Here is an 18,152-nt window from a genome sequence, read left to right as displayed (position 1 = left end):
GACGGAGGTGTCAGAAGAAACACAGCTTTCAACAGCCTCTGCTCTCAAGCCAGAAGGTCTGCAATCGCCGCCGAGCCCCCAGCTCATTTACGTGTAAGTGGGGCCGAGAATAGCGCTGCCAGGTTATATTTTTATGAGGATTCTATGAATTAATATAGGCAAAGTACTTAAAACGATAATTGAAACAGAGTAAGTACTCTATATGATTACTTAATTTGGTTTCACTTACTCATTTAAAAAAATTATTGACGTCTATGTCCTGGGCTCTGGGTCAGCTGCTCAGATGTAAAGAAGGAGGAGAGATCCCTGTACTCAGAGAGTGGATAGTTTACTGTGGACGCCAGGGAGGGTGTGGACGAGGACAGGACATTACGGTGGCTGTGGCAGAGAGAAGCCAGGGGTGCTGTGGGAGCCCCATAAAACGCTGGAAGGGAAAATAGGTTGGGGATGGACATACACGTCTAAGGATAGCCCCTCAGTGGCCTGTCCGAGAGGACCTGCTCCCCACCCTTAAAGAGGAAAAGATGCTGACACTCAGCCCTTCTGTGGCTAGAAACGAGTATGCTTCCAAGGGTTCCCAACAAGTCATGACCGACTCTCTTTTCCTTCCTGATATTTAGGCTTCTGGGTTTTTCTTTTTCCCAATCGATTTCTAGACACAATAAAAATAAATATGAGAGGCGATGGACTTGCCCTATGGAAAAAAAGAAAAAAAAAAGGCATCAGCAAGTTTCAAACACTTTCAGGGCGTTTATTTCTTCTTGGAGTTTGATGTCTTGAAAATTAAACATATGAAGTGTTAGGACAACTATAACTCTTAGTAGCTCCAGCATCAAAACATTTAAAGAAAAAAAAAAAGGTCTTTCTCACGAAGGAAAGTGAGAATGGAGGCAGTTATCAGAATAATTCAAGGCTCCCTAGTATCCGTTTTTCTCCGTTTTCTGCCAGTTACTGGTAACTGTGACGATTTGATCCAAATTAAATCTTCAGAGATCACTTTCCAGCTGCTCCCAAGTCAAATGTATAAGTGTCTCTTCTAACTGGAATATACCAAAGTGATATTCAGTCAAACTACTTTTTAAGCTGATTTTAAAACTACATAGACTTTTGGTAAGAGAATCTAAAAGTATAGAAAAACTTAAAGAGGAAAAACCTAACCCAGAACTGCATTTCCTTGTGGCAACCATGATGACTTTGGAATACTTCCTTTCTGATGCCTTCTCTCGATGTGCATTTTGCTGTCTGTCTATTCACACATTTTAAAGAGCGAAGACTGTGCTGTTTATATGCATCGTATTCAGCGTTTTCACTTAATGTAATGCTGCAAGCATTTCTGAGGATGTTATTATACATTGTCCTCACACGTCTGATGACTGTACCACATCATTTTCTCAGAGGGAAATTCAGTTGGTTTGGAGCAGGCTATGAGGCCAGGATGCTTTGAAGCCTCCAGATGACCGACACCTCTCTAACCTTGGCACAGATGACACTGGAATAAACAGCGAGACCAGCCTGGGAGTAGTCACATGAGAGGAGGCACAATGGCTTAGAAAACAAAGCAAAACCCTCAGGTCTCCAGGGCCTGGGAGCCAGCGTGTCAGATCCGCTGAGAGCACCTGCAGCTGTCCCTCGTTCTTGTCCATCCTGACAAGTAGGACTGGTATTTCCTTCACAGCCACCGTAGGAGGTGTCAGACTGACCAAGCGAATGTGTTCTGTTAAGCACCACAGAAGAAGTATTCAAGGCCTTGCTGGCCACTTACGGCTCTGTCACATTTTCTTTGTCTTTTGTTTAAAGACCATTTAAAAATGAAAGGAAAAAGAAAAAAAAAAAGAAAAAAACCTTCTTAACACAGGTTCTAGAAAACCAGGTGAGAGCCCAGAGTGTGTCGACCCTTGGCCAGGGGTATCTTTTCTTTCTTATTAGAAAATAAAACGAAATAAATAGAGATCTTGAGAACTGTTCCAAATTGCCAAGAAATGTTACAAGACTAGCAAGATGAGGTCCAGTCTTGATTGACATCCTGAGAAATAATCAGGACAGAAAGATAAACAGTCTGAGATGGCGCCTCCAGGTCCCATAGGAGCAACAGCGAGAGCGGCATGAAAATGTTCTTTATATGTTCTGGAACTCACAACTCTTTAAGGTTTAAGAGGCTGCTTTCCCATAATCAGAAAAGGCTAACCGTTGCATTCAATAAGCGGTTCTTAACACTGGTGAATTACAAGAAAAGAATTCCGGTTTCATCAATTGTCTACAAAAACACAAAATGCAATCCTGGACACACTCCCCTGACTTGGAGAACTTTTGACTTGAGTTGAACTGAAAATTTGACCCCATAGTCCATGAGGGTGAGAACTGGATACAAACAGACAACAGCCAGATCATACAGGAAAAATCTAACTGACTCACAACCTGCTGCAAGCAGCCCAGGAAACCAACTCCTAGGTACAGAAATCAGCCTAGGAAGCCAGGGTGCTGTTTCTAAGTCAGACTTGTAGGAAGTCAGCCAGCTAGCTCTAGTTGCAATCCAGAAAGCCAAACAATAATCTCTGTAATAACTGACCCATAATGGTCAGGATTTCATTGAAAACCGACAGCTTCCTAATTTCTGTCCATATTTCCAACTCAGCGCCGACCAGAATGACTCAGGGACTCTTTAATTTGAGACACTATGGTTGTAAATAAGGAAAGTAAGGCACAGAGAGTTTCGATGCAATGTTCCTCCCATGACCTTACCCTGCCTGCCTGAAGGTGGGGTCATTTCACACTAGTCTGAGCTGACACAGAACACATAACCCAATGGATTGGTTGGGTAACATGTGTTTTGCTAAATACCTACTGTGTATCTAATGCTATGCTGGATATAGAGACATATAAGATATGATCGAGAACATTAGTTGAAGAGGCCTATATGCTAAGAATTAGGAAATTACATAAAAGTCACAGAAAATTAGGAAAATATATATGAAGGACAAAAAATTAGGAAATTAAAAAAAGATACCATTTTCAAAGTATATTCCAAAGAATATTAATAATGGCTTAGCGGGGCGGGGGCGGGGGCGGAACAGACTTCTGTATCAAAAGATTTCTGAAATCAATCCTGGCAAGTTACATTATGGATACTGACAAACCAATTCTAGTGTTTATATGGAGAGGTAAGAGGCTCAGAACAGCCAAAACTATATTGAAAGAGAAGGACAAAGTTGGACGATTAACATGACTTCGTGAACATTTGTTCTGTTTTGTTGTCTAGCACATAATTGCTATTCAACAAACATTTATTGCATGAGTAAAACACCTTGTCTAACAAATAGTATGCATGAAGAAATGTCAGCTATCATTAATAAGATGAAAATGATTTTATTAGTGTTTTGATCTTCCGGAAACTTATTGCCACCACAGAACTGGACTTGGTTCCGTGAAATGAGATATAATCTCCTTTAAAGTCTCTCAAGTGAGCTAACCTAGCTGCAATTTCAGGCCTTCGATAATAGCTTGACATTTTTAGTTTTTTGACATATATTAGATATCTTTCAAAGCTGGCTAATGGATTTACTCTTTAAATGTGACTGTGGTGAAGCATCCCTCATGGTCCATTTTACTTTCAGTCATGAGATAAAAGAAGCAGAAACAGAGCTTTCATGCCTGGAACATTCCAGAAAGACACTAGTAACACGCTGAAGCCCCCAGAGGAAACTTCCTCGTTGTCTCTCGAACAACTACTGGGTAGAAGATTAAAACTTGGCATTCCAGAGAGAAATCGCAGCATCTTATTATAAAGCACAGGTAAATTTTTTAATGCCGCTAACTAGTAATTCTTTAGGGACTTACCTTGATAAATAAAACAGAGTTTTTTATTGGCTTAAAGAGGAAGCCAACTATCTCCCTACCTTGTGCTGAGTGTGCCTATTTCTTCTCTCAGTGTGGTCAGTATGGAAGCATCTTGACACATGTGGGCTACACGGTCAAGGTTAAACATACCCTGATGCGAGGGCACATTTTGACATTCCCAGGGTCGACCACTTGAGCTGGGTGGATCCTCAGTCTGGAACTAAGAAAGGGTGGAGGGTTTGCCTGGACGCTGGGTTCGCTCCTGCCCTGCATTCTTGACCTTCGCTGGAGGCATCAGGTAGCTGTGAGTTCACTGTCAAGTAGTGGGAGTTAAAAACAGGCTCTACTACTTGGGGGTGGATGAATATTAATAGTAACAACGTCTCATGCTGACTGAACGCCCACCATATGCCATATGAGTGACCTCAACTTTCATAGCAACCCACCATGCGTGACCTCAAGCTACTAAAGGTTTAGCAACAGGCTCAAAAAACTTCCAGGATGTATAACAGTTGGTTCTTCTAAGCCCCTGCCAGCTAGCTCTGGCACACCCTGGCAGAGCCAGACTCTCTATGTCCCCTCAGAGGTCTGAAAGGCCCCAGGCAACACCCTGGTCAGTATCTAAGTCCTGGCTTCTCAGGAACATCTTTAAGCTTCTATTCTCTAATTATCCCATTTTCTGTCCTGTGCTCCCCAGCCCTGGGTGTGGCCGCTGCTTCCTGCACTTACCACCTCTATTACCTCGTGTACCCATTTTTTGCTTCCTGGCCTGCTTTAACCAGCCCTCCATAGTGGATGCTCGTCTTTAAAATGGTTAATATAATTTCTGTTTTCCCAACTAGAACCTGACGGATACTCTGTCAAGTTCGTCCTTCCCGGATTTTCTATCCATTCCCCCAACCACATTCTGCTGTTGGCCTCAGTGCCTTTCATCTCACCGGTCCTTCTGCATACGGTGCCACCCGCTCCGTCCTGAGGCTCATCAGTCCCTTGTCAGGTTCCACTGCGGTGCCTCTGCCCTGCTGTTCTCTGGTTCCCTGCACCGTGAGCCCCTTGGAAGCAGGGACTCTTTGTCTTGGCTGTGTCCCTGTGTTCCCAAAGTGCTGAGCACACCTCTTAGAATATCAGTGTCTTAGAGGAACAGAGAAATTGAACCAGTATGGTATAGGATAGATGTGTACGTAAAATAAGGAATTGGCTTCCTCGGTTATGGAGGCCGGCCAGGCCCAAATCCAGCAGGGCGGCTGGGCACGCCAGGGCCCCCGGAGTGCTTGCTGCTGCTGCTGCAGCTGCCGTCCGAGCGCCCACAGGCTCAGGCTCTAAGAGGAGCCGAGGCCCCCGTTCAGACCTGAAGGCAGGAACAATTATATTTTAGTCGAGGGACGGTCTGCCTTTTTGTCCTATTCAGGCCTTCGGTGCATGGATGAGGCCCGCTCACATCAGGGAGGGTGTCCTGTTTTGCTCAGGCTACTAGCTAAAATGTCACTCTCACCCGAAAACGCCTCGCAGAAGCCCCAACAATGATGCTTGATCGAACAGCTGGGCAACCCCATGGCCCGATTCAGTCAACGCCTCGCAGAAGCCCCAACAATGATGCTTGATCAAACAATGATGCTTGATCAAACCATGGCCCGATTCAGTTGACACCGAAAATGAAGCATCCTAGTTATAAAAGCTCACTGTACAGTGGTTAAAAGTTGAGGTGTAAAGTGGTATGGTGTGATACAGTACGGTATAGAATGCCCCGGCTTGGTATGGCATGGGATGGCAGGGCACAGTATGGTACGTTATGGTATCAAAATGTATGGCAGGAGAGACCTGCTTTAAACCTGACTCCAGCCATCCCTGGCTTATGTGACTCCGGGCATGTGACTCTGTTCTCTGACCTTTGCTTCCTCACGCTTCAGGCGAGGCTGACCATCCCTGTCCCTCGGCGCTGTTGGGAGACATAAAAGAGCTCGTGTGCAAAGTGCCTGACACATTTCCTAGACCAGAGCAAATGAGGGTGAGTGCCGAGGGCACGCTCTCCACGCGGAAGGGAGCTGCGCCGGCCTCCCCCACATGCCGTCTTGCCACACGTCACTTTCTCTGGGGTTCCCGGCTGGCCGTGCACTTACTGTGACCGATGTAGTCAGCCAGATTTCCAGGGCCTCGAGCTGAAGGGAGTTTTTTAAATTGTTCTTTACTCTTTGGGGGCCAGGAAACACTGCAGCCCAAAGAAAGGAAAGATGCCTGTCAGACGGGAGGGCAGGGAAGGAACCCGGTTCTCTGCTTAGGATGGAGTCATTCAAGGACTTAGCAAACCTCGGGCCTGAGGAATGGTGCTCAGTCTTAAGTTTCTGATCAGAATAACCTAAAAGTTCTGCTGGGATCTCCCAAACAGCCCAACCTGAGTCAAAGGCTCTCAGTCTGGCTTTTGACCTTGTAAACATCCCCAGGTGCCACAGACATAAGAAATGCATCGCAGAGTGGGTGGATCCCTAGGCCCTGGCCCTCAGCATGTCCGGGGGGCGGGGACAAGTCCTTTTCCTCCCTCCTGTGCTCCTCCTCCCTGGGATATCTGCTCATTCGCGTTGGAAGTCGTCCTAAGCAGAGTCCTGGCTGAGCCACTCAGCTGTCTGACCTGTTGAATACATTGTCGTACCTTCCAGATCCTCAGTTCTTTCATTTGTAAAATAGGATAAACAACATGTACTTCTCAAAGCTTTATAAATAACTAGAATCTATAGAATTCTCATCATGTCCCAAGCAAAGCAATTCTCTTAACCACTCTAGAAGGAAGAGTTTCATGTTGTCCAGGGCCCTGAGCTGGGAAGGGGTATCTTGAAATTCCCAATAACTTTTGAACAAGGAATCCAGGGGTTTCAATTAGTACTAGGCCCTGCGAATTCTGCAGCCAGTCTGGCTCTACGAGACAGAGATTACCTCTGTCCTCTTTTTACAGACGAATAAATCGTGACACAGAAAGGTTCAGTAACTTGTCCGAGGTCACACAGTTAGTAAGTGGCAGAACAAGGGAGTCTCCTGCCACCTGCTTTTAACTGCTTCTGGATAGTGCCTTAGTGAGAGAACTCAGTGAAAAGCCATTAGTTTGGCGCTTTATAACTCTGAGTGGCTTCTATCCCCAATTAGTCATTACCCTCATGCTAACGACCCTTAGCCCAGAAGCTATTAAGAAATGACCCATAATGAAAATGCATATGATTCTTGAATGTGTGGCCTCGTGTCAAGCTATAATTAGACTGAGGGGCCTGCCACAGGGAGGTCACAGCCCTGTACAGGAGGGAATACCTGACGTGAATACCCTGGAAAAGGGACAAGAAATTATAAAGTGGACAGAGCCTGGGGTAGTCTCTTATCCTGGGGTCTTACTCTGGTTCTTGACCACAGAGTCATCGAGACACCTCAGCCTGCTTCCCTATCTCGGGCAAAGGTGAAGGTGGGGGTGGGGTGCCCGTGAACTGGGAGAAGACGGCCAGGATCAAAGAAGTGGCTGGGACACGAAGGGGGCCTGAGCGGCTTCACCATCCATGTGGGACTAGAGGACGAGTCTCTCAAGGCGGAACTGGGAATGGATCAGGGCTTGCGAATCCGAAACCCACGAGCAGCACGAGGCTGTTGCAAGAGCTGGGAACTGTGTCATCCATGCGTTCCAGATCCCATTTAATCCTTTCTTGTTGTTTTGTTTTTCCTTTTCTGTGTGTGTCTTTGCTTTGCCTCCGCCTTTGGTATGTTTTTTGTTTGTTTTAATGCTAGTGAGGTCAATTACGCTTAAAGGAATTTGGAGAATGGGCTTGTGACCACTCACGGGCCAGAGTTTAAAACGGGTGAGAGCAGCACATGCCCAGTGATTCTCTCGGCAGCTCATGGTGGTGGCGGCAGAATTAGAAAGGGGAGGTCGGGAGAAAGAGGCAGGTCCTTAAATTCACTGGGCAACCCCTGGATGGTGCTTCTACACCCTCGGCGCGTACACAGACATCTTAAAATGCAGACTCTGATTCGAGCCTGGGCGGGGCCCGAGAGCCTGCATCGTTACCAAGCTCCTGGGAGGTACAGATGCTACAGATGCCGCTGGTCCGCAGACCACACCTGGAACACCAAATCTTAGCGAAGGGCCCATCCCTTAGGCTCTGGGCCACTGGTCAGGTATGTTTTAATGTGAAAATGTGAAGAAGAGAAGACCCGCATGCCGCTTCCATGGAAGAATGCTTCCCTCGAAACAAAACCTGAAAGCTCTTGAGGTTATCGCTGCAAAGAGAATGACTGAGAGGAGAGAGAGGCTGAATATTTTTGTTGGCAGGTTCCGTTTCTTTTTCATGAAGTTTGATATGATTTTAGGAATGACAAAAAAATCTCAGCTGTGGCTAGTACCCCTCTGCCTTTCCATGGCGTTCGAAATTCCTACCGGGAGGAAAAACTACTATATTTTTATCAAGGCAGCTTTTCCTCAAGAATGTCCCACTCTAAACAGTTGTTCCAAGGTGTTAATTGATGCTATACAAAAAAAAAAAAAGAAAGAAAATGGGTGCTCTGTGATCAAATTAATTAGAGAAACACTGACTCGACAATAAAGTCGAACATGTTACTTTACTGAGGAATCTTCAGAGCGTTTGCTTTATGATTAACTAAATGAGGGCAAGACACACAGCATTTCCTAACCTCGTTTGGCTGTAGAAAGCTCTCTGTTTCTCTGTTTCTCTCTGGATCCCATCCTCATCCTTTATTAGCAATTAAATAAGTGCCAACTACACCAAGGAAATGCTGGGAGTGAGGAGATTCCTCACTTGTTTCAGCAGAGATTTTTTTTTTAATATTAAATATCAGTGCATGGGCCCTGAAATAGACAGTTGTGTATTACCGATGCAGATTTACACTGGTATGAGCCTCTTGCAAAACGCTTTGAAAGAATGAAGGAAAAACAATAGAAATACTTATAAACTCCAAATAGAAAGGTTTTCTCCCCACCTCCCACCCCAAATTGTATGTTGGGCCCTAGTAAACAGAATATAAACTCTGAAATGTCCTAAAATATGAGAATGTTTGACGCACCTATGAGGGAGCCACTCACTGAAACGCCGTAAAGTCTGTCTATATTAAAGATGTCCGTGAAATGGTACAGAAAATGTGCTTATGTTATTACAGGGTGTTGGCTGCAAAGTCTACGTGCAATTCTTCACCACTCCCTCTGGCTCTGACTGTTGCGTGTGACTAGGGAACCCCTTCACACGAAGCCGCGGAGGCTACTCCCCAGCCCTCGGATCCAGGCTGACCTTGTGACTTGCACTGGCAATAACCACGATGGCAAGAAGGAAAGGCCACTTCCATATCTAAGCCTCATGCTTCTGCTCTCTCTCGAGATTCTGCTACCGCCAAGCACACAGGCCTGGGTAGATCCGGGAGGATTGGAGACCAAGTATGCAAAAGCCATGAACAGGACGGTTTGCTGAGACTACCTGATGGCAGATCCATGAGCAAACCCAGGAGAGACCAGAGATGAAGAACCTTCCAGCTAAGCCCTGGACTCACTAGCAATTGCAAATGGTTCTTATTTTAATCTACTGAGTTTTAGGGTGGCAATAGATAAGTGTTTGAGGTATAATGTAATATAAAAAGAAAAAAAATTATAGGATATTAAATTTCAATGAATATGAAATAATTAGAAAATAATTATGACAAAAAGGAAAATGGTATACATGAAAATATAATGAATTCTTTTAGGATAGCAGTCCTGTGGAAATAATAATATATTTTTCTTTTCTTTCTACCCTTGTGCTTTTCCAAATTTTCTCCCATGAGTATGCATCACTAGCATCATGTTCGTTTATTATAAAAATTGTTCAGTTAAAAATAATAATAACTCAGGGGTCTCATGTGTATTTGGCATCTGCCAGATACTCTAGAATCTAGACTAAGGAAAAGTATAAGTGTCTTGAAAACTATAAAATATCAGAGAACCCATAAGGCGGTACAGTTTTTATTATGGTACATATTTTACAAATCATCAAATGCTCTAGTATGATGAAGCTCTTTCTGCCATAAAATTGGTAGGGCTTTTATATTTGTTTCGATTTGAGGTTAAGAATGTATTAACCCTAAAAAGCTAACAAAGTAACCACCTGAAATTTTCAGCCAGCTTCCTTGCCACTAATATATACAAGCGATAATGAACACATCTCCCTGTACCGTGGGGCGACTTCTCACACTAAATAAAGTTGAGCTTTCATCTCAAATGGTAGCTTTGGAAATACAGTGAGTATGGAGCAATCCTTGAACTGTTTACAGAGACAGTAAAAGGCGGAGCACATCCTTTCAGGATAAAAGCTGTTTTATGGTATATAAAGAAAGTTCCTCTTTGAAAGTCTGGCTAAAAGTCAGAAGGAGACTTTGTAGTTCGACAGAAACTTTCGACCACGCATCTGAAAGTGTTTTATTGACACGCACCTTTAATCTACACGACTTCCTGAGGGTAAGTAGCAAGTTTTACTATTCCCATTTTACAGGTAGAAAAACCAAGAGAAAAAGATACCAGAAAATGTATCAGTTACATTTCTTTGGTTGTAAGCAACAGAAAACAATTGACCAACATAAGCAAAGGCGTGTGTATGCATATGTGTGTGTGTGTGTGTGTGTCTCTGTGTGTGTGTCTGTGTGTGTGCATGTGAAAACACATGACTATGAGTAAGGGAAGCCAGCAGCTCCTCCAGGGCACTAGGCTCCAAAGGAGAAGACTCTCTCCAGGATTCAGTGTCTGGATGAAGAGGCTGCAGCCATTTCTCAGTACTATGTCACTCTATTCAGAAGGGATTGGTGGAGGGGAGGCTGGAAGAAAGCGGTAAAGGTTTAAAGTGGGACAAATTTGTAATCGATAGAGGGTCTTGGGGCTGGGGAGCACGGCGCAGGGAATGCACACAGCAGGAAGGTAATGGCTCCATGTAGAGCCAGAGGGATGATAGCGTAATCAGGGGGCTTGTTTCGTAAACTATATAAATGTCTGATCAATGTACTGTATACTTGAAACTAATAATAAAAAAAGTAAATTGGAGAGAGAGAACGTCTAACCCCTCTAGTTTGGATCACAGGCCAAACCTGAGTGTCGTATAACATAGTTGATGGGGAGTTCCCAAAAGGAAAATTTAAAAAAGTAAAAATAAATGGATGCTGAACAGGCAGGAAACTACCCATGCACATGACAGGACAGGTGGAAACTAAACGACAGCTCTTTTAGATTTCTGCACATCCATCACCCTGCCTTTCCTGGAATCAGCCAGGAGCTTCTGGAAGCCGGGGAGAAGCGTATCCGTGAGCCTATGCCGCAGCCTGCCACACAGTTGCAGTGGAATGAATACATGACCTATTTGGTATCTGTGCGGTGCTTGACAAACACGGAGAAGTGACCTTTGTCTCTCATTTCTCTCCCACCAGTTTCAACACCCCAGGCCATTTTTTCTATTTCCAGGACCCTTCCAAAAGTATTTTCCTACCACGCCCCCCAATCCCACATCCCCTAGAGTCGATCATTCTCAGGAATGTCTATAGAACTAGCCGAGCGAGGCCCGTCCGGAATTAGTTACGTCCTCAAACCCGAGTCCCTTCTGCCTCAATTTTCTTACTGTCACAAGGCAATCGCTAAAAATAGTTCTACTTCATAGTGTTGTTTGGAAGGTGAATAGAAATATTTATAAAGCACTGACAGTAATCCAGGCATATAGTAGGCACAATCTGTTAGCTGCAATCATCATCATCATCATCTTACCATTATTCTTGGTACAGAGCACTGCGTAATAAGACCAAGAACTTCCCATTGTCGTAGGTTGCTCTCGGTGCACCCTGTGCCTCCATCACTGTTTTCATTTAAAAACTAAAGAAACGAAGCTCCGAGTAGCATAAGTTATCCGCCCAGGGCCCGTCGCCACTATGGCACATTCCACTGATTTCCTCTAAGGCCCGCCTTCTCCCTGCGACACCACGTTGTTACCCACCTTAGTCAAAAATTGTGAGCTAGCAAAGGTGGAATTCCAGGGGAATTTAAGGAAACTTCCCCCCTGGTGACCCATAACTCACCTGGAATAGAAAACATTTTCCTGGCTGCGGGGAGGACCCATTTCTGGTAGACCCTGCCGTGTCTCCCACGAAACGTTGAGCTCCTTGAGCGTGGAGAGGTGCTCTCCAGCACGAAGCATGGCTTCTGGCACTTGGTAAGCACGAACATACCTACATTAAACTCGAGATACTCTACAGAAGAAAAACGTGGGGCGTTCTCCAGGAGAGTTCTATGGTTTTGATCATTTGCAGAGTCACATTTTCTCTTTTCTTGCCATCTCTTTTTTTTTCCCCCTTCTCCTCCTGAGAGAAGGGATTCGCATGCATTTGGCTTTTTATGTCACCTTTAACCTTTCAGCCCTCTCCCTGATCTGGTCTTCTCTCTGAGCCCAGCCTGTCATTCACATGGCCACTGACATGTCCCATGAGCAGGACAAACTCAACATGCCTCACAGCATCTCCACCCATTTCCACGTCTCCCAGCCTCGTTCCTCCTCCTGTGAATTCTGGTCTTTCTCGAATGGATCGTCAACTAGGTCAGAAACCTTAGTGTCACCTCTCTCCTCTGTCTCATGCTCCCTCACGCATCGATTAAGGCCTAACGCTGCTGCATCATGAACGATTCTTACCTCATTCCCCTAATTCCTATCCCTACCACCTCTCGTCGCCTCTAACACGAACTCCTGCCACAGTCCCTTTGTCTCGTGTCCTTTAAATTGGTTTTATGCTGATCCACAAAGATGCTTTGGAGCAGAGATGGACCAGTCATTTACCAAACTCGGTGACAGGTTGGCGACGTTTCTTTGGCTGCCTTGCTGTTAGCCACCACCCTGTGACCGAGTGCGCTGAGTTCTGGACAGAGGAATATGCATGACAGTGATGTACCCACTCGGTGATCCAATCCTTAAAACCTTTCTTTACAAGCCTTCTCCGTTTTCTTCCCTAGTCTGCTGGCTTGATGACAATGGCCGGACGATTTTAGGAGCCATGTGTTAAAAATGGCAGATTCAGTGTCAGCCTGGGACTCTGAGCTGTGTCATCCATTATTTTTAACACCTACTATGCGGCTTGTGATAACAGGGTCTTGTTCTTTGAGGAGCTCATTGTATGGTTGAGATGACTGGTGGTTAAATAGAAGACCAGAGTACAGTGAAGTCCAGTGAGGGCTGAGCTGGCAGAAAGTCCGACATATGCGACAAATGCACAGAGGAGGTGCCTCGCCCAGCCTGGCAAGTCAGAGGAGGCAACAGCAAAGCTGAGTCTTAGACCCCAGAAGCTGGTCAGGCGAAGCAGGGAGGCAGAAGAACGAGAAGCTGTGTGTTTTTTCTCTCTTCATGTTAACTATAAAAATGTTCTTGCTCTTGTTGAGTAGAGGTTAAAGGGAAGAAGTCATGAAGCCGGAGAGTGACAGGACAGTGGGCAGGCTGGAGGGAGGCCAGCCGGAGGCAGGAGGACCGGTTCCAAGGCTCGCCCTCTGCTTCCCTCTGGGATGAGCTGTCTGCTGATTATAGCCCGTCCGTGAAGCCACAGGCCCCACGGCCTCTGATGACACAGCACTGAGACATCCCTGCCTTTGCTGGGATTCCTTAAAAGCTTCACTTGACGGAGGGCTTGGCTTTGCTAGTCTCTGATACTTTTGCAAAACCCCAGAATTCACCTGAGGTCTCAGCTCTCCAGCTTCTATGACATGACCTCTGACCCGGGAGTGCCCCCTTGACTCACAGTCCTCTCAGGGTGGGCAAGGAGGGAGCAATTAGCTGAAAGAGAAACACCCACAGAGGCATGGAGTTCCCCTTGGCTGCAGGAGAAGGCGTGTGCCAACCGCAATGGCGCGGCTTCTAGGACTATGGTGCTTCTTGACCTTGAAGGATCGGGCTTAAATACAGGGTTCTTTTGAGACTGTCAGAAGTCAGGATGAGTCATGATCCCGCTTGGCCTGGGAGGAGGGGCAGGCACTGGGGTGTGAGTCACAGTGCAGAGAAGGACTTGTTGGAAGGGGCTTGAGAAAGTCCTGTGCAGACGGCAATGGTGATGGCGTCTTCTGGTTTCTCACGTGTTCCCTGTAAGGTTTTGAGCTAAGCCAGGGGCTGCAAAAGGACCTGCATGGTGGCCTCTTATTAATAAACCTAGATAATTAGAGAAAAAAAAAGAAAACACAGGCCTGGATTAGAGCTAGACTAGGGGAACCAAAACTCCAAGTCATGTTAGAAAAATTAATATAGGAAAAGTCATGTTTTGCCTTCCCTCCAAAAAAAAAACCATGGCATTGCAGGAAGTGTACGAGTGATCTTTGGGGCCAGATAGATCTGTATTGGACTCCTGTTCTACCACCTTAGCTGCATAATTTTATAGGTAAGTTGCTGAATCTCTCTGAGCCTCAGCTCTCTCTCTTATCTATCAACTGGATTTGAGCAACGGTGATAATGGCCACCACTACTGGACAATTGATGTGCTAGGCAGTGGACCCGGTGTCTTCCTGACATCATCTCAAATAATTCCCAACCCTGTTTTACAATAATATATTCATTTCAGGGTTGCTGGGAAGATTAAATGAGATAATGTAGTGAAAGGGTCTAACTCACTGCCTGGCACACGAAAGAGACTAAACAGATACTGTTGCCCTTTTAACATCTAAGGGAGCCTCACTACCTCGAGCCCTAAGTTTTCTCTAGGCATTTTGTTGAGTTTAGTTAAATCCGTACTTGTCTCCTTGGGGAAAACAAATACACGCCTTTTATTTTAATCATCCTCCTACTATACTGCTTTACTGGCATCTTTTCCACCAACGTTAACTTCACGCACATTCTCGTAACTAACTCTGATTTGTACCACGTGATGTCTTAGAACCATCCCGGGACATTGGAATGTAGAGCTGATCCGTTTAAGCGACAAAGAGATTGGGAATAACGCCGTTTTTCATGTACCCATTCCTGTGAGACTTTGACGTTAAAGAGACAGCTCGTCTGGCTTTGCTAAACTGCCCTTCGGGTCATACAAATCAAGTTCATTTGGCATTGGAGGCAGCTCTTAAATCTAGGTTCTAACAAACGGGAGAGAGAGAGGCCACAGATTTCTCCTTCCCGTTTTAAGTGGGGATTCGTTAGGTAAGTCTTGTTTCTTACAGAAGACGAAATTGTATAATAATTTAAAAGTACAGCTCCCTAAAAGCAGGGATTGTGGACTTGTTTTTGTTGAATTCTCTATGATAAATAATGTACAGAAATTGCTCCATGAATTGTTGATACACAAAGAAGGGAACAGGGAAGGAGACTGAATTTCGACCGTGCACAGAATCGCTGATTCCCGGCTGCCCAGGAGCTAAGAGGGATGCGAGATGAGCCCTGGCTCCAAACTCAGACAGTTCTTGGGTAAAATCCAAGTCCTGCCATTACCTCGAATGAGGCCCATCGCCTCTCTGAGCCTCCATCGTCTGTATATAATTCTCTCTTCCTCTCTTCTCTCTCTCCCCTTGATCCTTCCATCCATCAATAACTTAAGACTCTATGAGAAAGTTCATTCCTTTACCAAAATAGGAATTTGTTCATCATCATCATCATCTTCATCTTCATCTTCATCATCATCTTCTTCATCATCATCATCATCATCATCCTGCACTCATCTGAGCAGCACTTTACAGAGTGCTGTGTCTGTTCACACGCCCCTTAAGGTAAACTGTGACGAAGGACAGCTTAGGGAGACAGGATATGACAGTGGGTATCAACCTGGGCTCTGAAGCCAGAGAGCCTGGGCTTGACTATTGGTTCTGAAAACAATTAGTTTTGTGACCCGGTAAGTAATAAATTTCTCGGTGCCTCGGTTGCCTAATCTGTGAAATGAAGGTGCTAATAACGTTTACCTCCTAAAGTGATCAGTTGACACCAATAAAGCGCTTAGAATAGTGTCTGGCTCATAGTAAATATTCACTGGATCTTATTTTATATCCCTAATGTTGACCTAATATTACGGAGGAGTAAATAGGCTCCCAGAGACTGCAATTTGCCCAAGATCGCACAGCCAAGAGCGAGAGCAGAGTTTGCATCTTCTGCCTCAGCTGTGATCTCTTCCTCAAGGAGACGAAAGCTCACTGTGAGGCCTGTGAGCACAGACAGCCGTGGGAACCAAGGTGGAACCACAGGCAGCTCTTGGATTGCATTGTTTGTGAGCTCCTGGGGCATAGGAACGCATTATTAATCCATTTCATATTCCCAGGGCCCAGCAGAGTGTCTGACCAAAGCAAGCACTAAGGGAATATTTATGGAGTGAATTAATATAGAAATCGATGAGAAAAGTTGGGCACGGGAATAATAATAGCATCAAGAAGTTTTGAATCCTGATGAGCGAGTCAGGGATTGGGGGAATCTAGATTTCTAGGGGAAGAGGGAAAGATAGCCCTGCCCCCAAGAAAATGCAGCTCAGGTACGACCTATTGGAAAGAGAAGGGATCACCGCCCTTGACTTTAGAGATTGGGTCCATTACCGGGTATGTCCAGGGACAGGGAGAATACATGGCTGAACTTACGGCTCTCTGCAAAACCTCACCCCTGACTAGTCCTCCCCAATCCCTTCCACTCAAGCCTGGAAACGGTTTGGTAGAAACTAAGCGGAAATCAAAGGGTTGGTCAGAAAGAGCAACTGCCAAATTTGCCCTGGGGAGAAGTTTTTCACATAAACACTACGTGCTCTTCTCATGCCTAGTTACAATTGTCATCATGTTTGAGCTTCATTCCGTCTGTGATCTCAGTGGAGTCCCTACAAGACCAGAAAGGCAGAGTCTGTTATCCGCCTTTCACGAGTGTGAACACTGAGGGCTGGAGAGCAGGCGGGACCTGCCCGGGGTCACTCAGGGAGTTAGGGTCGGACACAGCCCCTGACGTCTGAACCAAATCCACACCCCGACCTCCTCACCCGACTCATCCACGTTCTGGGTGCACATATGGCAATTCCCACAGCCAGGGGCCTGCTGGGACCATACGGTCCCTTCTCCTGACCTCGTCGCTACCCTCCACGCCACCATCCAGCCGTGGGGATCACGGAGGGACTGGGTCTCTGTGTCCCAGGGTTGGAGGGAGTCGTGATTTGAACACAGCTGGAATGGCCCTCTGCAACCTACTGGGTCATCTGGGTAGTTTGAGTGGTCAGGGGGACGGACCCAGACCACTGCCGGTGTTCAAACCCATAGCTGGCGCCATACTAATGGCCTTGGGCAAGTCATTCAACCTTTCAGGGTCTCAGTGTCGTCATCTTTATAATAGATAAAATCATAGAGGAGACTTTAGCTCTATTTACAGATTTCTCTGAACAGTTAGACCTTTCCATGAAGGACTGGGCTGTCCCATTGGGTACCGAGTTCCCCACCGCTGGACATTTACAAGCAGATTGGCACATACAAGCATCTACTCTTAGGGGGATGCTGTAAGGCTGAAGTGACCCTAGACGACAGGTGGACAGGACCACCAGTTCCCAGGCTACCAATCACAGTAGAATCACCTAAAGGACAGTTAGAAAATGTAAGCCTGTTGGCCCCACCCCCTGGGGTATTCTGATTTCAGTCATGTCAGTTGGAGGTCAAAACCGGATTTTTCTCTGAAGTATCCGGGTGTATCAGTTTGCTAGGGTTACTGTAAGAAAGCACCACACAAGTCCAAAAACGGAGTTTCTGCAGGGCTGGTTTCTCCTGAAGCTGCGAGGGAGACTGTTCCTGCCTCTCTCCCAGCTTCCGGTGGTGGCCTCTTATCTTCGGCATCGCTTTGCTCATAGATGCACCGCTCCAACCTCTGCCTTCATTTTCGCATGGTGTTCTCCGTGCGGGCATGTCTGCTTCTGCATCCAAATCTGCCCTTTTTATGCATTAGATTGGATGAGGGCCCACCCTGATGATGCTAATCATCTGCAAAGACCCTATTTCCAAACTAGGTCCGTTCACCCGTACTGGGGTTAGAACTTCCACATCTTTTTGGAGGATATGAGTCGACCCATAACTCCGGGCGATTCTAATGTGCAGCTAGAATTAAGAACCAATGTTGTGGACTACAGCTTCTCAGAAGAAATGTGTGTATAGCCTCCTGTGTGTATAGACTCTCTTCTGACTGCAGATTGTGGTTCAGCGGGTCTGGGGGGCCTGAGTCTCCGCTTTTCGAAGGAGAAACGCTAAGTCACTGGTCAGTCCAGGGAATGGCACTCGGAGGCGTGACAAGTATTCCACGGAATCTAGAAACCATTACCAAGCAGACAGAAGCTCTTTGCCCCATTTCCCCGGGGGAAAAGGTTGCTTTTTGGTT

At 45.9% G+C, this 18,152-nt stretch overlaps 1 long non-coding RNA gene across 1 annotated transcript; it reads left to right on the top strand.

Moving 5' to 3' along the window:
- Window positions 1-7,608: 7,608 nt before the first annotated feature.
- On the top strand, window positions 7,609-10,064 carry LOC112485489. The gene is made up of 2 exons (XR_003048478.1): window positions 7,609-7,980; window positions 8,977-10,064. It is a non-coding gene; the product is annotated as an uncharacterized LOC112485489 (long non-coding RNA).
- The last annotated feature ends 8,088 nt before the right edge of the window (window positions 10,065-18,152 follow it).

This window comes from Pteropus alecto, unplaced genomic scaffold, assembly GCF_000325575.1.
Source record: "Pteropus alecto unplaced genomic scaffold, ASM32557v1 scaffold5, whole genome shotgun sequence".
Taxonomy (NCBI): domain Eukaryota; kingdom Metazoa; phylum Chordata; class Mammalia; order Chiroptera; family Pteropodidae; genus Pteropus; species Pteropus alecto.
This window is presented reverse-complemented; position numbering and strand designations above follow the sequence as displayed.